This window comes from Equus przewalskii, chromosome 24, assembly GCF_037783145.1.
Source record: "Equus przewalskii isolate Varuska chromosome 24, EquPr2, whole genome shotgun sequence".
In the NCBI taxonomy this organism is placed as follows: domain Eukaryota; kingdom Metazoa; phylum Chordata; class Mammalia; order Perissodactyla; family Equidae; genus Equus; species Equus przewalskii.
In genome coordinates, this window is record NC_091854.1 from 1468762 (window position 1) to 1491056 (window position 22295).

The window sequence follows — 22295 nt, forward strand, 5'->3', positions numbered from 1 at the left end:
AACAATTTACCTCTCAAATCTCATTTCTTCTATGGGAAAACCCAAGGGTTTTCTAGGGTAGAGGAGGACTAGATTCAATAAGAGGGTCAGGGGCCTTAGGAGGGAGCAGAGTCCTGGCAACTGCTTGGTATCATCGTGTGTTTATTCATTTACTTAGTTGATAATAATTGCTAATATTTTTAAGCCCTTATTATTCATTATTCTGCACACATTTATTGATCACCTATGATGGGTCAGGCCCTATGCCAGGGGTTTGGGATACATAGATAAACCAAATGCCTGCTCTGCTGGAACTTAATATTCTAGTGGGCAGTGAAAGATAAATATAATATGCAAGCAAAATATAGGAGGCGAGAAGATGATTATGTTAGTCTGAGTCCTCTGAGAAACAAATGCTAAGATGGATTAAATGTGTTGGATTTTATTAGGAGAATGACCACACTAGAGAAATGGGGAGGTAGACAGAAAAGACTGGAACTGAAAAAGTCCAGGAGAGTGATCAGACCACGGCGCATGTCTGACCCAAGTGAAGGAGAGAGGGAGGGAAAAGTGGGTGGAAACAGTCTCATCGGCAGTGCAGTTGAGGGGAGATTGGCGAGGCCATCAGAGAACACTGGAACCAAAGTCAGCTACCAGAGAGGTCTTGTGTCTCCCAGGAACGAGCCTGGGTTAGCCTTCCTGCCACGCTCAATCCTTGTCTGGGAGTAGCCCCCAAGAGGCTTGGTCTTGATGTAATTCAGGGATGGATTTCATAGTACAGCAGCAGGAACCTTGGTCAATTATGTCCTGTAGTTGGAGGTCTGAGAAGCACATTCTCATGGCAGCCACAGTGATAAAAGCTTTGGAAAGAAAATAGAGCAAGGGAGGAGAATAAAGATTGCTAATGCATGGCAAGTTGCAATTGAGAATTGGGCCATTAAGGTAGCCTCAAAGAGAAGGGAACATTTGAACAGGGGCTTGAAGGAAGAGTGGGAGTTAGCCAGGAGGATACCCATGGGAAGAGAATACCGGGGAAAGCCTGTGCAAAGGCCCTCAGGTGGACTATATTTGGCATGTTTTAGAAACAAGGCTTGTGTGGTTAGACAGAAGGGACAGATGCTGAGTAGACAATTGGGTACTTGAGTTTGGAGTTCAGGAAAGAAGTCTCAACTGGCTTTATAAAATTTATTTTATCTCTTGTAGGAAGCAGGACCACAAAATATCTAGAATTATAGTCCACAAAGCAGCATAATCTAGTGAACTAGCATTCACTAAATGTTAAATATATATTCATGACCAAATGCAGTCTTTGTAAAACAGATATACAACAGAGCCCTATCTGCTTTCAATTATCTTGTTAAACTAATTTTACTAAATATTTTCTTATTTGCCAAACAGCCTAAATGAGGATGACAAGAGTTGAAAGTTACAATCAATTACCTGAACTTATATTAGGAGTTAAGAGATATAAGAGCTTCTGAGACAGTGCCTTTTCTTAAAATGAATTTGCTCTCTGGGTGGAGAGGTAAGACATATACTCAATACCGTTAGACGACAAAAGAATAGTAAGCCCATTGTCATTGTATTCTGATAAAACCCAGTGCTAACCATGGCACTGTTTGAGACAGGATAGTATAATATAGTGAATAATAGTATGTGGCACAAGCAGTAAGTGCAAGATGAGTTGTAGGAAATAGAGATTAATGTGAGTTTCAGGAAAGCTACTGAAGGGAGAAAGCAGAACTTAAATGCAGAGAAGTCATTTCTAAGTGTTTGAGGGAGGGAAACACAATGTTAGAGAACCAGAAAGGAGCTTGTCCTACCTGGGGCAGAGAGGAGGAACTGGTTAGAAGGATTGATAGAAACATATATCCATACGTAGCATTTGAGGTTCAGAGAAAGTGGATTAGGGGAGTGGGAGATGAAAGGTTAAGTTCATATTTCAGAAGACTAAAACTGTTAACTCTTCTCAGAACATAGAGGAGGAGGGAAAGATTAGGTAGGAAGACCTTACAGGAAGGTAGGAAATATGAAACATGAGCACCTGTAGAAAGAACCTTAAAAATTGCCAATATTGTGTAAAAGGAAAGGTTCCCATGCTTCTTCCTACCCTTCAGAAAGTCTGAACCCAGAGGCCAAGAAGTAAATGAATAAGTAGGATAAAGTAAGTGCAGCAGGAGTGCTTAAGGTGCTAATATAAATATTTTAAAACTCAGGGATGATGGCAACGGGAATGATTTATAAGGGAGAAATCCAAAAGAAATTTCAACAAGAGGGTTAAGTTGGAGAGAAGGATGAGAATTTGATAGGTTCTAAATTAAGTACAAAATTGAAGCTTAAATTAGAGATTTTGGATTGAAAACCAGAGAGATAAAATCCAGATGAAATAGTGGCAGGAAGAAAATGGAAGGAAACCAAAGGCAGAAAGAAAATCTTTCTAGGATGTATATGTGAAAAGACATTTCTAGAGCCTTTTCGAAACCAGATTCTGTTAAAAAAAAAGTAGGTGCTCATTCTCTTTCTGACTCCTCTCTCTTTCTTTTCTTTTTTCTTTATGACTTGTCAGATTTCTGGAGGGCAGAAGTGGTGTCAGCCTAAGGACAGAGAGTTTCCTTTTCACACTATATCTTTCAAAGAATCATTCAAAAAATCCTGACCCTCAGATTTATGATGTGTTAACCAGTCCTTTCCTATTCTTCTTATGCTTGCCTCTTAGATTCTCACAGCACTGGACAATGGGAGTTTATTTCTCATCCCTTCCTTCTCTAGCTGACCCCTGGATAGGATTTAATTGCTGTAGGCAAGTAACAAGTAGCTATGTGAATAAACTGTAAGATTCCTGATACTGCTTTATTTTCATTCTGGGGTACTCTATATAGTTGGGTCAAAAATATACCTATTTCTTTGTGAGGTAATTTGAGTTTTAGGGTTTAGGGGGTAGGTAGGGAGAATGCAATAGGATTCAAGACAGTCTACAATTTAGGCACTCATCTTACTTGAGCTATCCACGGCATTGGGCAGAGTTGATCCCTCCTTCCTTCTTTCTTCGTTTGGCCTTCAGGATACCTCACTCTCTGGGTTTCATTCCTACCTCAGTGGTCTCTCCTTCTTAGTCTTCTTTGCTGGTTCCTTCTCTTTTCGCCAACCTCATAAAATTGGAGTGCACCAGGGCTCAGTTGTTGGTGCTCTTTTCTTCTCTACTTACTCTCTGGAATATCATTTACTCTCATCCTTATGCCAGTTATATGCAAAGACTACTGAATTTATTTATATCTTCAGCTTAGACTTCTCTTCTACCCTGGAGTTTTAGTCTGTTACCTCCACCCAGAACTTCGCCCAGATATCTCTGTGGCTCATTCCCTCACATTTTTCAGGTCTTTGACAAGCTGTCACCTTCTCATTGAGGCCCACCTTGACCACAGTCTAGAAACCACAGCACTCTCTTCTGATTCTACCAATCCCCTCACTTTGCTCTATTTTTTGCCATAGCATTTATCATCTCCTACAATGCTATATAACACTCTCTTTTTGTTTGTTTGTCTGCCTGTCTTCTTTCACTAGAGTGCAACTTCCATATAGTGAGGAGTTTGTCTGATCCTAAGTGCTTAGAACAGTCCTAGTACCTAGTGGACACTCAACATAGTTGTTGAATGATGTTTATTATGATCTTCTATTTGATTGTCCAGTATGTGTCAGGTGCTTTATAGGCCTACTTAATGGATTTGGACATCAACACTCAAAAAGATTAAATAACTTATCAAGGGGTTATATGTCCAGTAAGCAGTGAAACCCGGATTTAAATCTAGGACTGTCTGGTCTCAAAGTTCCAACTCAGCTACTATATCGTCTTACCTCTATTTTCCCTTAGTTATAATGAGATACCATAGCATACATACATCATTACATGCCTAGAATAGCACATTGCACATGGCAAGCAAATCATCATTTTGATGGTTTGTGGAATTGATTTTTTAAGACTGGACACAGTCTATAACCATTTTTCCTTAGAAATTTGTTTAAAGATTAGACTGTAACTTTTCCGTAAGTGAAGTCTTTCAGCAGTACAGCAATCCTCAAAAAAATTCTACGAGGAGATAGTAGAAGAGCGCATGTGGTTATGCATGCTGCTTCCACTTTGAACATCATGCAGTTTTTTCGGGCTGAGTCTCCCAGAGGTCAAACAACTGCTTGATTTAGTGGAAAAGAATATTTAACTAAACCAATTGTTGGATTTTTTGGAGATAAAAGAAGCAGCTGTTTTCTGAACCAGCCTTAGTTATCTAATAGCCCATCAAAAATAGCCACTGATAGAAAAAAAAAACCTATTAACAAACCAAACATACATAGCAGAATAATCCCCTCAAACACCCATCAAACAAATTGAAAATGTTTCATGTTTCCCTTCTCATGTCCACATAACATGAGAAGTTAATATTTAATATATTTGGGATCTTATATTTTAGTTTCTTCTGCCTCAATTTATAAAAGGACGTGAAAAACCAACATTATAAAAAAACATCAGCATTGCTTTAAACCAGGGAAAAGTGAGAGGCTCAACAGTCTATCATTATCATTCCACCAAGATCAAGGACCGACTATAGGTGCCTTACGCACTGCATTCTCCTCTGTCCACTTGCCACTCACGCATCCCAACCTGGTGGTCTTCACCCTTGTACCCTGTGCACCATAGAGGGGATGAAGAGGACCACCTAGGTTGAACTTTAAATTTACTTGTTTTGAGTCAGATCGTTTGGTGAGGACCGTGTGCCTAATTCACTTTCCTTCCTTTGTTAGCAGTGTAAGGAAGCTGCCCTTCCTACAGCATTGTTTTTGAGTTTGGGTGTTTTAAAAAAATGCTGTTCCACTGTGATACCTTCACTTGACACTTTCATTTTTAGCCAATTGACTCAACATTGTTAATACCTAAAATATTAGGAGCAAAAGAATGTTCCTGAAGTCAAGAGTACTTTGAACAGTGTCCACAATATGTGATAGCACGCACTAAACTGGATGTTTAAGTTGTCCAGATTGCTTCTGTGTGTACTCAGCTGCTTTCTGAACTTGAAAAATTTGAGCTTTCTTTGCTTTTCGTCTTGAAAGCTATTTCTTCTTTTTCTCCTCGAGTTTGTGATGTTTAAAGAATAACCAATTACAAGTTTTAACATTCAAGTTGTTCAAATTTTTTGCTCTAGATTTGCACAAAGACATGTTCAGTGGGGCCCCTTCTATGTACTGAAACTGTTGCACCCTTTTAACTTTCTCTTTAAGTTCAAATCTCAGTTTTTGTTGGGATATCAAAATAAATACCCTTACATCTGTATTGGGATTATAAATGCAAACAGAGACGTTGAAACTGATCATGGAGGAGCTGTCTTCCCCATAAAGAAGTCATTGATTCCATACTTCTACCAGACTCCTGAATTTAATCATGAGAATTCCTGGTCCTAATATTTATGTCTCAAATACCCGATATTTAGATCTCAAATATATTCCTGAAGCAGTTTCGAAGAACACATTGGCCGTCTCAGGAATGCAATTTGGGAACTAGATGTAGAATCGTGAAGGAGTGTCACTACTAAATGGAAGCCCAAGTGTTCTGAGTTCTGATCATTTGTTCATTCAACTATCCATACATCATATGTTGGTTAAACACCTACTGACTATATAACCAACATTGGGCTATGTGCTAGAGACAGAGATGAATAAGACAATGACCTCTTGTTAGTGGAGAAGACAAGAGGTAAAAAGAAGACAAGTAAACACTGTGTAAAAAGTGCTGGGTCACCAAAGTCAGACTGAGAGCAGAGGGAAGGCCAGAGTTCAGCTAAGTCGTCCTAGAAGAGATGACAACTGACTTGAGCGTTGGAGTCTCTTAGACTTGGACAATTAGGAAGTAATTAACCAAGAGAACAAGTCAAGGGCGGGGCGGGAAGCAAAGGGAAATTGTACATAGTCCGTGATTTTATAGATCATCGTGGACAAACTGAATAATCTTTGCACGTGCAGATTTTTTAGCAGATGATGGAATGACATACTTACCAAATTGTCCATGTACAGGCGTATAAATCCCCAGCTTATTATGTAAGGTGTGTGGGTTTAAAGAATATACATATGTATACATATATATACACATATTATAAATATATTTGTCTATATGATCCTTAGCTAATTCACACATATCAAAATCTTGATTCTCCTTCATCAGAAAGTTAATAAATGTAGGTGGTTTTGGAATCAGGGAGATCTGGGCTTATTTTCTAATTTTTCCACTTACTAGATGGGTGAACTTGGGAAGAATCACTTCATATCTCAGAAAAGATGTTTCTTCAGGTGTAAACTGTTGGTAATAACAGGTATCTCATAAAACTTTTTGATCAAGATTAAATGAATATTGAGGTAAAATTGGCCATGGAGCATAATAGGTACTTAATAAATGGCAATTATTATTATTACTTAATCATCTTATTATACATGTCAAGTTCTTAGCAAGTTATATCAAATCTTGCATGCACATTATTATTTCTTTCAGGGGTTTCACATTTGCTGAATGCATCTTCTTTACACCTATAACCTAATTCTATAATTGACTTGGTCAGGAGAAAGACCAGAGTCTCATCTTCTGTGAACCAAGAGGCTACCAGATGTGTTTATTTCCAACATGGGGAAACTGAGGCATGCACTGATTTGGACAGGAAGCCAATTCATTAAATGGTAATGTTCCCTGTCCAGTAGTCTTTCCATTAGACTGACTATGAAATCTTGGAAGGCTTGGTCTGATTCTTTGTCGCTTCGGAAATACTCTATAAACTTCTCCAATTAGATTGGCTTCTAGGCGGAGACATCACTGAAAGCTAGGGTGTGAACCAGTTATGTTAAAGTGGATTTACATGGCAAAGCAAGAAATGAGCCAGCTGTCAATGTGTCTGCCCTTCAGTCCATTTCACTATTAAGAGTGAAGGCTCTGAGGTTTTGCTTACTGACAGATTAGATCCAGACGATTGTAATTCTAGCCTGAAGATTTCTGGAAATAAGTGTTTTGAAAGATGCCAACAGAAAATTTACTTCTAAAATATTTACTGGGTCTCTCTTTGGAGAGAGGGATTCTTTGGAAAGGGCGGTGATGATTACAGGCCTTAGATAGGCCTTTGAAAAGGAACCTAAAAACAACGATGACAAAGAGTCCCAAACATTTTCATTTAGAAGTTTTGCTCTATTTTAGCACAGTATGAAAAGTATTAGATCTGTCATCAATAGATCCTCGATCCTCTGCCCTCCTCTCCCCTCTCCACTGCCTTCTCTTTCCTCTCTCCTCTTCTTTTTGGTGAGAGTCTAACTGTAGGAGTTAGGTTGCTTAATGTGTGCCCAAGGCAAAGACTGAAAGAATTGCATTATGTGGTCATGCAATGGTGTGGGTGGGGTAAGAATTTAAGAGAACACTAAGTTCCAAGAAATATAGTTGCCATAAACACATCTGTAAGAACTCCCTTAGAGCTGGAGATTAATCAGAGTCCTCATTTCCTGTGAAATTTGAAGGTCTAGGGTATAGTCCAAATAGTGACAGAGATAGCTGCCCCTTTATACCCACATCAGCTGTCCATCACCCTTTTTTTTCCTAAGCAGCAAAAATATTCCATTGTATATATCCAATATTAATCTTATAGTATAAAAATGTTTTTCAGAAAAGAAATTTAAATGAAAATTTCCTTCTAAGTGAAATTCCAAAGAGCGGTCTACTCTGTCCCTGACGGACCTTGGAATTCTTAAAAACGAAATCCTACACCATTGTGGTACCACAATAGAAACCAGCCCCTTAAAGCCAGTCTCTGAATAGGGGAAGAATAGTAATTCAGTTGGGAAAGAAAGGTCAAGCCAGATGACTATCTCTGGCTAATTTTGTCCAAGGCTTTATTAACTTACCACGATTTGCCCATTTGACATTTGATTTTTATCAAACTATGCTATTCTTTTCCCCCTCCTTTATATACATCTCTCTTTTGGAAATGGATATAAATGAAATAAAAATCACATCCTTTTAGGGGTGGGGCAGATCCATTTTCCTTTCTTTGAATTTACCAAATCTGTGTGTGTGAGCAAGCAAGAAAATGCATTTTATGATGGCCTAATGGAGTAAGTATAATGTTTCCTGGAGCTATTGAAGGTAGTCCGCTCACTTCCAACAGAGCAATGTAAACACTTCCAGTTTTGTGTTGAGCTTTGGTTGACTGCTGAGTCTTTTCCCCCTTCCCACAAATCTACCAAGTACAAATGCACATGCTGACAAATGGAATGCAAACAAATGGTATGCAAATGGGTACACAACGGGTGAAATGGACAGAGGTTATTACAGGCCATTACGAATGGTAACCCCCAAATGCCAAGTTATTTATAAAAAGGAGAAGCGATGACTTCTAGCACAGGGCTCAAGATAAAGAAGGTTTTGTGCACAAAAAAGAATGTAATGATTCAGTTCTGTGCATTTGTTTATTGATGATCACTTTTTCCCCTTACGTCTTGACATTCCACCAAAGCAAACTGCGTGATCTTCCCCTTGGGAACCAACCCAGAGCTTAGCTTTATTTACAAGCTTCATTATACTAAAGAGCAAAATGTTCTAGCTGGTTGAATAGATATTACATGGCAGCCCACTGACCTCTCCCTTTGGGAGAAATATTTGACTCCTACGGAGAAGTGCTAAATGTTAGCTGATTCACGGTTGTTTTTTTTTTTTTTTTTCTTTCTGTATTTACTGTAGTCCAAATTACTGACTTAGTTTCTTTTTTTTCTTTTTAACTATGATGTTTCTCTATTTCAGGTAAGATTTTGCAATAATCAGAGAAGCTGCTAACTGAGTTTTTAAATTTCTCTCTTTCATTTGCTTTAAAGGCACTGGGTTCACACTACGTTCCAGTTTCACCTTAACAAGAGAAGGATGGTAGGAGGAAGTCTAACTTGCATATCCTTTGGGAATACTGTGATATCAGGGCACTTGCACGTGGGCTTCTATGGGAAATGAGGAGACAACCAAGGAGCTGATCCTTTGACTCTGGGGCTCCAGAAGCTGCTAGAAACACCCTGAATAGTCAGAAAACTCATCTTGATATAGGAGACTGTTGAACAGATCTGTACCTCAGTTTAGGGGACTGAGTAATTATTACTGCGGAGGAGTACTTTTGTGTGTGCGACTCAAGTGTCTCTGACTTCAACCTGAAGGAATCGGACCCCTGATCCTAAGTAAGAGCTATAAAGATCAATAGAGTATGTTACCTTTAGGGGCCTAATAAGAAACTCTAAACGCCAGGGAGGAGAGGACCTGGCCCTGAGTCGGTGAGCTCTGAGCATGAGTAAGTGGCGAGAAGAGAGAAGCCCAGCAGGTCGTGACTAGCATGACTGAGTCAGCAGCTGCTATAGAAGAGGCCACCAGAGGCAGAGCAGAGAGTTCCATTAAAGGACTAGGAGTGTGTGGGAGCTCCCGGGATCAAAGGGATTGGGAAAGGACTTGAACTTTTAAGCGTGAAGTGCCCTCGCAGGCTGGGGCTCAAGAACCAAAGATAATTACAATTGCTACTGTATTCTTGAGGGGCTCCCTGGCTCTCTAGGACAGGTGTGGCCTGGGGAAGATCTTTCAGTGCCCAAGGGCTATTCCAATATCAAAATGTAACTGCAACACTCCGCAGAAAAAAAAATTTTGAAAAAAACCTAGATTTTTCTAAAGTAATTTTGATAAGATATTAGGATGATAGTTGAGAGTCCTTTTTTTTCTCACAGCAATATTCCTCACAATATTTCTCACAGCTTTTATTCCTGTCTCTGTCAATAGCTCTTGGTGCTTTCCACCAAACCAGGAGTGCTAACACATTTGGAGCTTGTAACCAGCATTCTCATTCAAGAAGCGTGCATGATTAATCCCATATCATGGCCGGTTTTATTTCTTCTCTCTCATCCTCATGTGCACAAGGCGCTTGGTTATTACCCATATCCTCACTACCTAAACAAAGCCCATCTTGTCCTCTGCCTTTCCCCTTCCAACCTTTAGTCGTGGAATTATTATTCTTAGGTAAAACATAACTAAATGAATTTAGGAATGTTTACTAATCTACCACCCCTCAAAGTGTTTAGGTCAATCTGAATGATATATTTAGTGGTGAACACACTTCCCACAGTCTAAGTGGAATGTGAGTTTAAGCATTCATTCTTTATTGAGTGGTCACCTCATGGATGAAAGAAGTGATCCTTTCCCTAAGGAACTAGCTTGAAATCAGTAGGTCCACAGTGGGAATTACATTCTGCATATCAACTGTGTGTCAGCTGGTGTTGTGTTGGTGCCCATGTTGTTAGCGGGAAAGGATGAGTCACTTGGAATGACAAATAAAATCTTGGTTTCTAACATGTTGCTGGGAATCAAATGATAACTGAAAGTCTCTTTAGATCTGAAACTGTTCACAATGTGAATCTTTCCAATACCACACACCTCAAAGAAACGATTGTTACAGCGTGGTTGAATTCATGTATTCAGCCTGTATTAGTTGTGTATTTACCATGAACCAGGCACTGTACACAGGGTTGGTGATGGGCTTCTGAGCAGCATGGACACCGTCTCTGCTGTCTTGGGCCTTAGATTTCAGTGGTGAGAAACAGACATGAGAAAAGCAAACACATGAGCACAGTTTTCGACGGTGTTAAGTGCTGTAGAGAAAACAAAGCAGGGCTTTCAGCAGAGTTTCTGGTTGTGGGTGGCGGCGGGGGTGGGGTGCTCAGCCAGTTTAGACGGAACAGTCAAGGAAGGCCTCTTTGAGGAGATAATATTTGAATTGTCCTAAGCTGATAACTCAGGGATCTTTTTGAATCAGATTCCTCTTTTGATAGTGCTGGACCTAGGAAATTTAGCTTAATACTTTTTTACTTTTTATCTGTTCTTTCTAAACTAGCCAAATCTCTTTGTTGTTGCCATATAAACGTTTAATAACCTTGCAAATTGAGCATAGGGGAGAGTTTGTTTGTTTCCTTTTAAGAATTACAGTAAGTATCTCACAACTAGGGACAACTGCCTCCAGGTCATGGGTGGTACTTGTTAAAAAAAAGTTGCTTCATGGCCTTAATAGCCAGACTTTAGATATGAGTGTAGTTATTTGAGAGAGAGCAGATTTTTTTCTTTCCCCAAGGAAAAGCAACTTTGCTCTTGGTAATTCTGTATATTTAAACTCATCCCTGCATTGTTGGCGTAGGAGGTATGTCTTTTTGATGGCTTCCCAAAGAAGTTACCAAAGAAGTTATCTCAGCCCTTTCAGAATTTAACTATGTGAAAAGAGAAGTAATTCAGGTAATTCTCGACTATGGCAGAGCTACCAGGCTTCTCAGAAAATGTATCCCACCCAATGTCCTCATTGTTAAGTCGACTTGCTTGACCTTCCTTCTTTATGCATTTTAATCAGCTACATGGGCAACTGGATGCTGGGGTGAATGTTTCAAGAGTGATAGTTCTCAGCAGATAGATATTGAGATATTGATATGTTGGTCCTAATCCTTAATTCCCAAAAGATAGACATCGAAATTGATGTACTGGTCAGTGACACCTCACCTTGTTGGTGAGTATCAGTCGTTTGTTATCTTCATGCCCCCTCCTGTGATGCCTCAGGAGACATCTATCACGGAGAGGAGCTAGGGGATTATTTCTACTATAGGTTTGCGCAGGTGGTCACCCTGTTCTGATCTTTCTTCCCAAAAGAATTAAATAAAAATATAACTCCAAAACAGAAAAATTTTAGAGATCCTTCTAAAGCTTATGCCCCTTGAAAGATAGTGTTTGAATGAAGCACTGAGGTGGTTAATTGTCTGGTTCATTTATGATTCATTCATTCATAGATACTTATGGGGAAGAAGAATGGGTAGGCGGGGAGACCTCAGACTGTGATGCAAGTCTGCCATTTGTGAAAGGAGAGGGGCAAGGAAGGAGATTATGTAGGAAGAGCTTCAGACCTCAGTGCAGTTTTGAGAAGTCTTGGGTAGGCTCGTGGGGAGTTCCCGGGCCAACGTTGCCCAATAGAGGAGTCCCGCACTGGAACAGCCTGGCTCGAGTTCTCCTACTGCATTTAGCCCTCCCGGGAGCAGCCGAGGAGAAGCACTGCCTCAGAGTGAACACTGAGAAGGGTCTGAGGGCGTGCACCTGGAGACTGTCGGTCAGCCATGCCCTCTGAGACAGGCTTTCTTGAAGGGAGTTCTAAATGGTGCACCCACAGCCACCACAGATGACATCCAGGATTTTATCTTGAGCGACTCTTGGTGAAGAAGAATGAGTCAGAGAGGAGCAGCTACGTTTTTGTTTTGTGTGTAAATGAAGAGTGTGGTTTCAGATTTGGTGAATGTGAAATACCTAAGAAGTCCAGATGTAGGCAGATCTACTATGACATGCTAGACAGGAACTCAGAGAGGAGGTTTGGGCTGGGAAATCAAGTTTTGAGTCATCAGCTTTTCTAGATGGTATTTAAAGCCATGGGAATAGATGAGATCATTTTGGGGGAGAGAACGTAGGGAAAGAAGAAAGTGTCCACGACTGAGCTCCTTGGAAATCCACTACTGAGAGGTCAGGTACAGGCGGAGGGACAGGCAAAGGAGACTGAGTAGAAGGAGCCAGAAATGTCGGAGGAAAGTCAGGAAAGTGTGCAAGACAAGAGTTACCAGAGGGAGGAAGAGAGACAACTGCCACCCATGCTACTCTGAGGGATCAAATTAGAAGCAAACAGAAAAGTGGCAAAGAGAATTGGCAATAGGGAAAATGACTCTTTCTTTAGTTTTAGTGTCATATGAGTTCAGAAGACAGTTTGGGATAGGATAAAGAAAGAACGGAAAATGAGCAAGTAGAATAAACATGGATTTAAAACTTGAGAAATTTAGCTATCTATGGAAGCAGAGAAATAGGGCAGTGGCTGGAAGTGGGTATAGAGAGAAGAAAGTTCTTGCTTTTAATGATTGCAGATATTTAAAGATATTTGTGGGCTAGAGGCAACGATCCGATGGAAGGTGAGCAGCTGATTTTGTAAGAGAAAGAAGGAAAAACTGAAGAAGAGAGTTTGTTGAGATGAGTGTAGGATCCTGAGTGCAGGGGGAGGGATTGGCCTTTGCTGGGAGGAAGGGGGTGGGTAACGGATTGTCCTCACGGAACGTCTGGAATATCTTCTTCCCCAGAGCTCTGCGGTGCCCCCTCTGTCCACTGTCTATTTGTCCCGGGGAGGCTGGAAGGCAGGCTTCATTCCGCGTGCTCATGTACTCAGCTAGTGATTCTATTAGCAGGGAAGGGAGAAAAATAGATGTTGGAGGACAGCCAGGAGTCTTCGTCACAAAATCGTTTATTAGCTTTATTCCTAGGTGCTGTATGTTTCTGTTGCTGTTGTAAACGATAGATCTCTCTGAAAACGTTAGATTCCACAATTCTCCTTTAAAACAGATCTTCTCGTACCACTTCTCTGCCTCCTTGAATTATACAGTAAAGTTCAAACCTCTTGGCCTGGCACTCAAAGCCCTTTGCAGCCTGTCCTGACATACCTGCTCCCCACACTCTCCCCAGTTTGCTCACTGTTCCCTGGATATGAAATGCACCTGGGAAGCTACTCGGTCCCTCTTCCCCGCCCCCCACCCCACCCCAGCTTTAGAACTTCTTCTCACCCTTTCAAGGCCTGCTGAAAGGACACCTCTTCTCTGAAGCCTTCCTGGATTGATAGAATTAATTGTTCTCTCGCACGTGGCTCCGTAGACCTACTTTTATGATACCACCTAATGCATTGTAATTTCAAATGTATTTGAGTGTCTGTCTGCCTGCTAAAACATGAGATCTGCAAGCTCAGAAAGTGTTTTAATCATCAGGCAGTAAATTCTTGCTTAATTTTCAATGTCAAACTCATAAGATATATTTTGGGAGAATTTTTCCCATAGGCTTATGAAGGCCCATTGATGACATCACGCCTGATTCTTTCACAAAAGGGGGCGACAGCAGTTCTTTTGTGTTGGGCCTGAGAGTTTGGGTGGCAGTGTAGCTGCCCCTTGCAACCTCACGGTTTCTTCTTGACAGCAAGGATAGATTTCACCCAAAGACAGGACTATTTGTCAGAGAGGAAGGACTGAATGGAGAGAGAAGGAAGGGGAAATATACTTCTCTTGAACACAGTCTCTTCTTTCCAATTTGCCTGGCCTGGAAAGGCATAAACGCGGAGCGCACTCCGTTGTACCCCAGTACATCTTAAAATGTGTTGGAGTCTCTAGCCACCTCTCTTTATGGTCCCAAAGTTTTATAATTATTATGATTAAGCAGTAATTATGTGCCAGCTACTGCAATAAGCACTATGCCTTTCTTATCTCATGTAATTCTTACAACGATACTCTAAGATAAGTACTTTTGTTATTTCCATTGGGAATTGAGACCCAGAGCAGCAAGGAGACTTGCCCAAGGTCACACACACATGACCTGCAGCAGATGGAGGGTTTCAATCCTTTCTGCTTGAATTTACAGACTGAACTGGAAACGCTGCTCTGAAAACCCTCCTAGGGTAGTTTGGTCAGCATGTGTTTCCCCTGGGGAGCCGTCGGCAGCCTTGGGCAATCCAGCCTGGGAAGGTGATGGAGTTGGTTGAAGAGAAACTCCGTGTGTGTGACTTATCCACAGCGCTCTAGGTCAGATTCCAAGAAAGATAAAGCTGCTTGGAACGTTTTCCAAATTCTTCTTTCCTATAGTCTATTTTAATGCTGCTCTCCAACTCTCCAAAGCCCAGCCAAACTCACTCAAAGTTTCTTTTTTAAAAACAGCTTTATTGAGATATAATTTGCATACCATACAATTCACCCATTTAAAGTCTACAATTCAGTGGCTTTTTAGTATATGCACAGAGCTGTGCATTCAACACCACAATACATTTTAGAACATTTTTATCACCCCCAAAAGAAACTCATACCCCTTAACCATCATCTCCTATCTCCCTGTACCCATAGCCCCAGGCAGCCGCTAATCTACTTTCTGTCTCTATAGTTTGCCTGTTCTGGACATTTTATGTAAATGGAATCATATAATATATGACCTTTTGTTTATGACTTCTTTTATTTAGCATGATGTTTTCAAGGTTCCTCCAGGTTGTAGCATATATCTGAATTTCATATGTTTTTACGCCCAAATGAGATTCCATTGTTTGGATATACCACATTTGATCTACTCATCAGATGATGGACAACTGGGTTGTTTCTGCTTTTTGGCTATTATGAATAAGCTCATATGAACATCACTCAAAGTTTCTTATTCCACCGTTTTGATTTTCTACCCAGAATTTGCGTTTTCTTGATGCATAGATCTAAGTTCAGAGATAGGAGAGCATTGCAACAGTCAGTCTAGTTGTCACAATTCATACTCAGCTGCAGATGACTGATGTACTACGTGCCTTCTGAAAGAGGAGTGTTATACCTCAAAGAAACTTCAAATTGGTGAAATACTTGCAGATAGTTCTTTTTGAGAAATGAAGTCTTTCCAATGCCCTTTTCTTACAATGGCTGCCACCTGTCACTGTTTTCTCCACACCCACAAAATTCCCAAAGAAGCAAGTTAGCAGCCACTTCTGCTGCTTCAGTGATCTTGTCAACAGTTCTGCGTCTAATCCTTTCTCATGCTTTTCTGGCCACATTCTATTTTTCTTCTCTATAGCAATTTTCTGTGGGTAAATAAAAGGATTATTATCCTAAATTTTGTCATTACTCATAATTGCAACGTCTCCATAATCTCTTCCCACTCTATGACTATCACTTCCTATCTTCTAGCTCGCTCCTTCCAGAACTGTCATGATTACAACAATTTGATTCTGCTGAGATCTCCAATCCATTGATTGTACTACCTTTTCACTGTCTGTCACCCTCTTAATGTCCTCTTTTCCCTCTTGACCAAGATTAAATTCCATTTGCAATCAATATAGTCACTCCCTTGCACGTACTCTCGATACTCTTGCCTATTTTGGTCTCAGTGATCTTCCTTGCGGAAGCACTGAATCCATCTCTCTGTCTACTACACAACCACACCAATGAATCAGAACAAAATTAGACAAAAACAAAGAACTTGGTCTCATTGCATAATTCGTATGGATTTGTCCCACGCAAAATGAATGACTGCCTACTTCAGGTAGGCCTCTGATGCTTTATACTTTATCCTTAATGCTGCCCGGAAATTACATTTCCCTAGTCTATTGACTTTCCCACTTTTCTAGCTAATTTTTTCACATCTCTCCTCCAATCTCAAATACCTCCTCCATCATCAGAAAATTCTCTAGATTTCTCACCGTATTTACCCATCTACCAGCATCTGCATCCTTTAGCTCTACCATCAGCACTGGTTTCTATTGTTCCTCTTTAGAGGGAAAGCTAATCCTCCCGCCTGTGTGCTAGATCGCACTCTTTCTTGCCTACTGAAAGAGTAGATCCCACTCTTTCTTACCCAAATTCTCCCCCCTCTCTCCTACTTCATCAATTTTTCACTTTCCTGTAAAATTATTTTTGATGTACAAATATACTGCTGTATTTCCTATCTTAAAACAATGAAAACTAAACTTTTACTGACTCTACCATCCCTGCCAGTTGCCACCCCATTTTTTGGCTTTCCTTTGCAGCCGAATTCTTTGAAACAGTTGCATCTATCTACTGCCTTCTTGAAGTCTCCCCCAGAAGAGCTAATCAACATTTCAAACTTAATATATACAGGATGGAGCATCTGGTCGTTGCCCTTGCTATACTTCCTCTACTTGTCTCCATCTCAGTTGATGGCAACACCACCCTTTTAATTACTCAGAGCCAAATTCCTGGTTACCCCTGATCTTCTCTTTCTCTCATGCCCTACATCCAACCAGTCAGAAAATCTCATTTGACCTACCTTTAAACTGTATGCTTTGTCTGATCAATTCTCATCATCTCCACTATTAGCATCCTAGGTCAAGCCCACTATTGTCTCTCGCCCCCTAATTCATCTCCCCACTTCCATCCTTGCTCTTTACCATTTGCTTCAACAAGGATTGATCCCTGTAAAGTAGAAGTCAGATCATGTCACACCTCTGCTCAAAACTCTCAGTGTGAAAAAAATCAAAATGCTAATAATAGCATATAAAATCTCGCACAAACTGAGTCTCTATTAGTCTCTGACCTAATCCATCTTCAATTACTGTTTCCCTCCTACTCACACAAGGCAATGTGGTCCACCTCAGGGCCTTTGCACAGACCTCTGCCTGGAATTCTCTTCCCCTAGATATCCACATGATTAACTCCTTCACTCCTTCTAGAACATCACCCTCTCAATCAGGTATACCCAGGACCACCCTACTTAAAACTGTGTAACCTCTCTGCCCTGATCTTCCCACGCTGTTCAATTTTTGTATAGTGCTTGTCGCCTTCTAATACACTACATAATTTCTCTATTTTTTTAATGTTTATTTTTTGTTTTCTGTCTCTCCTCACTAGAATGTAAGCTCCATGAAGTCTGGGATTTTTGTCTGTTTTGTTCACGAGCACTTAGTGCTGGCCCATAGTAGGCGCTCAATAAATATTTGATCACTGAATTAGTCTAAAATTGAGAAGTGTGTTCAGTATTGCCTATTAAATTTGTTGATCGAATTACTCTGTGAACAATCAAATTTTTGGAAGTTTGGTACTGGAATCATATATTAAATCTCATGCTCATTTAAAAAAGATATATATATTCATATTTGTCACCTCCATTGCCACCCCTGTCATAAGCCTTCACTGAAATGGTTATTATTTTAAGAGTTTGCTGTAAGAAAATCTTTGTTTTAGCTTACACTATATTTAAAAGCAGCATTCTTTTGATAACTGAAAGCTAAAATCATGCATTTATTTTAAAAAGAGAAGTTTGAAGCTGTGGTATTAGCTTTATGCCCTGGAATTTGGCGTTGATGACTCCCCGGAATCTTCCAACTGCTGGAGACCTAGTTGAGAGCTAAGAATAGAGCAGAACGTAAACTTCTATAGAGGCAACTGGGAAAGGAATTTTTAGAAGCAGTGTGAGACTAGCATTGTCAGAGAGTTTGGGAAACGGCACTCTTCAATTGTCAAATAGTACTTCTTTTTGGTTATCTTGTTTACTATCCTAAATTCAAATGGAGAATCTTGTAGAGCCCTGCCTCCCAGTTTCATTAAGTCTCTCTATGCATTTGTGTCTTATTTCACATTACTAGGAGGGAACACAGCGCAAAGGTCTGTGTTTGCCAGAAGGCATGTGCTTATTGCCATATTTTATAGGAGTACCTTCAAGGCCCCCTAGAAATTCATTTGACAATTTTATTTGACAGTGGATTACAATTTGTTAAATTTGTTTTAGACCTGGGATCCTCATTTTTGTTTGCAACCTTCCAGGGTGGGTTCAAGGAAAGTCTCTTAGCTTCTGGGAAGTGAAGCGATGCTGGTTTTGGTTTCCTTCTGTCTGTCCTTCCAGCGTTCTTATTTCCCCTCTCAGCATCTTGGTCCTCATGTCCAGTTTGGTCGTGGGGAATCCCACAGAGCCTGGCCCTCCTCAGGAAGTGCCTTATGCCTGACTCGCCCTGACTCCTTCCCCTGCAAAGGAAACCATTTCTTAACTGGCTGGGATTGTTGGGGGAAAAAAGTTAGTTTACATTTTTTTCTTGTAATATAAGGAAATCATCTAGATGATATCTAAGATCCTTCCTGCTCTAAAGTCTTGTGATTCTGTGGTTCAATCTCTTTTCTGGGCAAAATGAAAACTAGTGATTATAAAGTTTCCTGAGAAAACTGTGCCATTTTCACATTTGTAAAATTATTCGTTTTGTTTTGTTGATCTCTCTCTCTCTTTTTGTATTCTCAGAAATGTTATTTGGACCTAAAATAGTAGTCTGCTTATAGCACATTTCGTGGATGCAGGTCTGTCTCAGACCCAGTTTCTAGGCGCTCAGATTTCAAGCCTCTAACTGGGACTGATGGGCAGTTTGGTGGCAAGATGTGGGCGCGCTTCCCATTCTTGGCAAAGGAATTGCTTTACAGCCAGCTCTGCTGTGTGCTTCTCTGCTTTTGGACTCAGCATGGATCAAGTCCTCAATAGGATCATTTATTAAAAGATGTAATATTACTGGTAATATTATGTTTTGATAGACGCAGTTATGCAGGCAGCTCTCTATGAGAGCATACTATGAACTAGAAAGAAGTAAATTATTCTAAGAGTGTTATTGTCCATCCTGAAACCCACAGGCCTCTGCTGAGATTAATTGTTGGCAAACTCTCCCTAAGATCCTTGACTATAAAGCACCCTGGGGAATGCAAAAGATTACAGTCATTACCCTGATGAAAAGCCGAGCTAATTTTGCCTGGATCTGACCCTCTGGTTCCAGGGAGTCTAGCTATTCCGATCCTGTCACTTAGATGACACACCACAATGACGACATCGAGAACGTGATCAGCTGTTCATTAGGTGCGGGCCCCAGCGCTTCCTTTATAGTTCACAGATTTAAACCTGGAATTTAAAACACCCTCTGCAACATGGGGCCTTCCGTTCTTCGGCAGTCATCCCTCCTTTGGAGCTGGTCAGTCACTGTAGTCAGAGTGTGGGAGGACAGACAACCTCAGACACCTGTATCCATAGTGAACCCAGAGGAGCCGCAGGGGGAGCGGGAGGGATAACAGGTGCTGGCTCCCAGGCACAGGCAGGACATGCTATCACAGCAAGGGATTAAGGGACATAGGCAAACTACCTGCAGAGCAAACCCATTAAGTTTCATGTTATTTTCCAGAGCTTTCTTCTTTGTTTCTGTATGACTGGCAGACACCTACAGTCACACTTGATTATAGTATTGCTTTCTTCGTAACCAAGGCAGCTTTATTACTGAAACTTGGTGAAATAGTACAAAGAAAACAATCAGGATGTGCCGCTAAAGAGCCCCAATGAGGGGAAAGAAATTCTTAATAAAAGAGAAGTGACGATTTTGATCAAGGTTTCTCAACACTAAATACTGCTGCCTTTGGGATGCAGAATGAATTTGGGAGGCAAATGGGGAAGAATTTGGAATACTATTTGTTAGTTAAACCATGGTTTCAGCATATGGGTAGAAGTGGGGGGTTGAGGTTAATTAGAAATGAAGTGACTTTGACAGTATCCACTTAAGTAATAGCTGTCAAAGGACCTGGAATTTCCTGAGGAGGAGGAGAAGGAGCTGATAGCTCCTGAAACCCTGCCCGCCTCCAAATGGTTAATCCCCGGGAAGTGCCCTTTGTCGAGGTCATTACTCTGCTATGAGATGGTAATTTAGAAAAAAGTAGGCCTGTTTCAAAGCAGTGTGTACAGGTCAGCTGAATGCTCACCCATCAAGATTTCTTTCAGGAATCTTGCCCTATCCTAGTCTATTTCATGATAAAAGTACTTGGCATACTGCGATACTCTTAGAATTTTCTTGGTGTACACTAATGTGCTGAATTTGAGCCAAGTTTGGAAGACAGGATAAGAACAAGGATTTGTATGTTGAATTGTCAGCATGGAAAACACATATAGCGTTTTAATTGTAAAATGCTTTATAAAGTGATTCCATCCCTCATTCCGCAATGCTAAAACTTTTTCCTTTTGAAAACCATTTCTATTTTTCTTTTTCTTCACTAAAGTTGCCTTGTCCTGACTTGCTCACTCTATTGTAAAAGGCCTATTTATAACGTATAGCTTAATGTGGACTGGAAATTGTGACTCATCGTTCTCTCTTCTAGTAACTACCTAGCACGAATATGTGCCTCTTGACAGTGCTCAGTCTTTCCTATGGGAAAGAGATAGTGACCAAATTTTAGATCTAAGGCACTATTAAGAGCCAGAAATTATTTTGAAGACAATAATATGCTTACCCTGTCTCTTTGAGAAGTTTTCCACCACCTGGTAGGCATTCTCAAATGTAAAATAATAGTGATGATAACATGTAGTGAGAACTTCTATACACCAGATGGTGGAAATTGTTTATATATATCGACCCACCTAATTCTCAGACTAATCTGGTGCAGTAGGTCCTATTAGCATCACCTTAAGGGAAAGGCTGATGGCGAGTGATCTGGGGTCAATACAAAGACCAATATCCTGAACAGCACATGATAGATGCCCTTTTGGATCCAGCTGCCCTGGCATGAGGTTGTATTCTGAGGACAATGGCAAAGCATGTGAGAATTAAAGAAAAATAAACTTGAGATGCAAGTGTGGGGAAGCACTGTGGCCATGAGTGTGATCTCATCCAGTATGAGTGTCACCTCAGAGGCGGACAGTTGTCTCCTAGTTTGTACAGAAACTCTGTGACACTGAAGCAAGCTGTGGTGCCAGCGGACTGATGGGCCTTTCCATTCTTTCCTTCTCCTACTATTCGGGAGAATGAATCACCCCTATATTGAATGTGGAAGCCCTTGGAATTCTTGGACAATTTAGGATTAGGGTGGGATACCATTTTTAAGAGAGAGAGGCCAGTCTTCCTGCTGGGGCAGATGCCGTTTCTAGCAACAAGTGGGAAAGGTAAAAGAGGTATAACTGTATTTATTCTTGAAGCTGGAAGAGGGTCTTATCTCTATGATATACATTTCTATGGGTCAATGCCTTGTCCAGAAATCTCCAATGAATTCCCATCGCCTATGGTATCAAGGTCAAATTCTTCACACCAGCCTCCAACATCTCTCACCTCTAGTCATTCTTTTGGGATCCAACATGGATCTTCTGTCGGACAAGCTGTCTCATTTCTGTTTCCTAAGTGTGCTGTGCTTCTCTACTTGAAGCTTTGCTCAGGATTTATTCTGTGGCCTTTGGAAGGAATAACTCCTCCCCTTGCACTATCCAAATTTTACTCTTCCTCCACTAAAACCCCTGTGCCCTTCATGAAGTTTTTCTTTAGTGCATACGAGTCTCTTCCTTCTGTAAATTCCTCTTGCATTTACTGTCTACGTTGTTCCTTTGTTTCTGTGAGAATAAAGTGCTAGTTGTCATTAATTACCTACTCTGTATATTTATATCTTTTCTCCTTAACAAAGCTTTATATTCTGAGACGATAGGACTTCAGGGCTTACCATTTCTTTTGTATCCTCCACCGGACAACTGTGATCAACGGAAGGAAAGCTGTGCATTGAATCCTGCCTCTGCCATTTTCTAATTGTGATCTTAGGAAACTTTTTCAAGCCCCAGCTTCTTCATCCATAAAAAGGAATTAATGATAGTTATCTCACAGGGTTAGTGTGAAAATTACACATGGTAAGGTTTGTGAAGGTAATTGTGCAAACACCAGACACATGTAAATTATTAAGAATATTTGCTTGTGAAATTTTTTTCAAGTGTA

General features: G+C 40.5%; 1 long non-coding RNA gene across 2 annotated transcripts in view; it reads left to right on the top strand.

The window, feature by feature from the left end:
* Positions 1–22295, top strand: part of LOC103540730 (uncharacterized) — a 147381-nt gene that overhangs the window by 41678 nt on the left and 83408 nt on the right. Inside the window, exon 4 of one of the 2 annotated variants that reach the window (XR_011532460.1) lies at positions 8863–11735. The exons of the other annotated variant lie outside the window; for it this stretch is intronic. This is a non-coding gene — a long non-coding RNA (uncharacterized lncRNA). Of the gene's footprint in view, positions 1–8862; positions 11736–22295 lie in introns of those variants that run through there. 2 annotated transcript variants of the gene reach the window in all.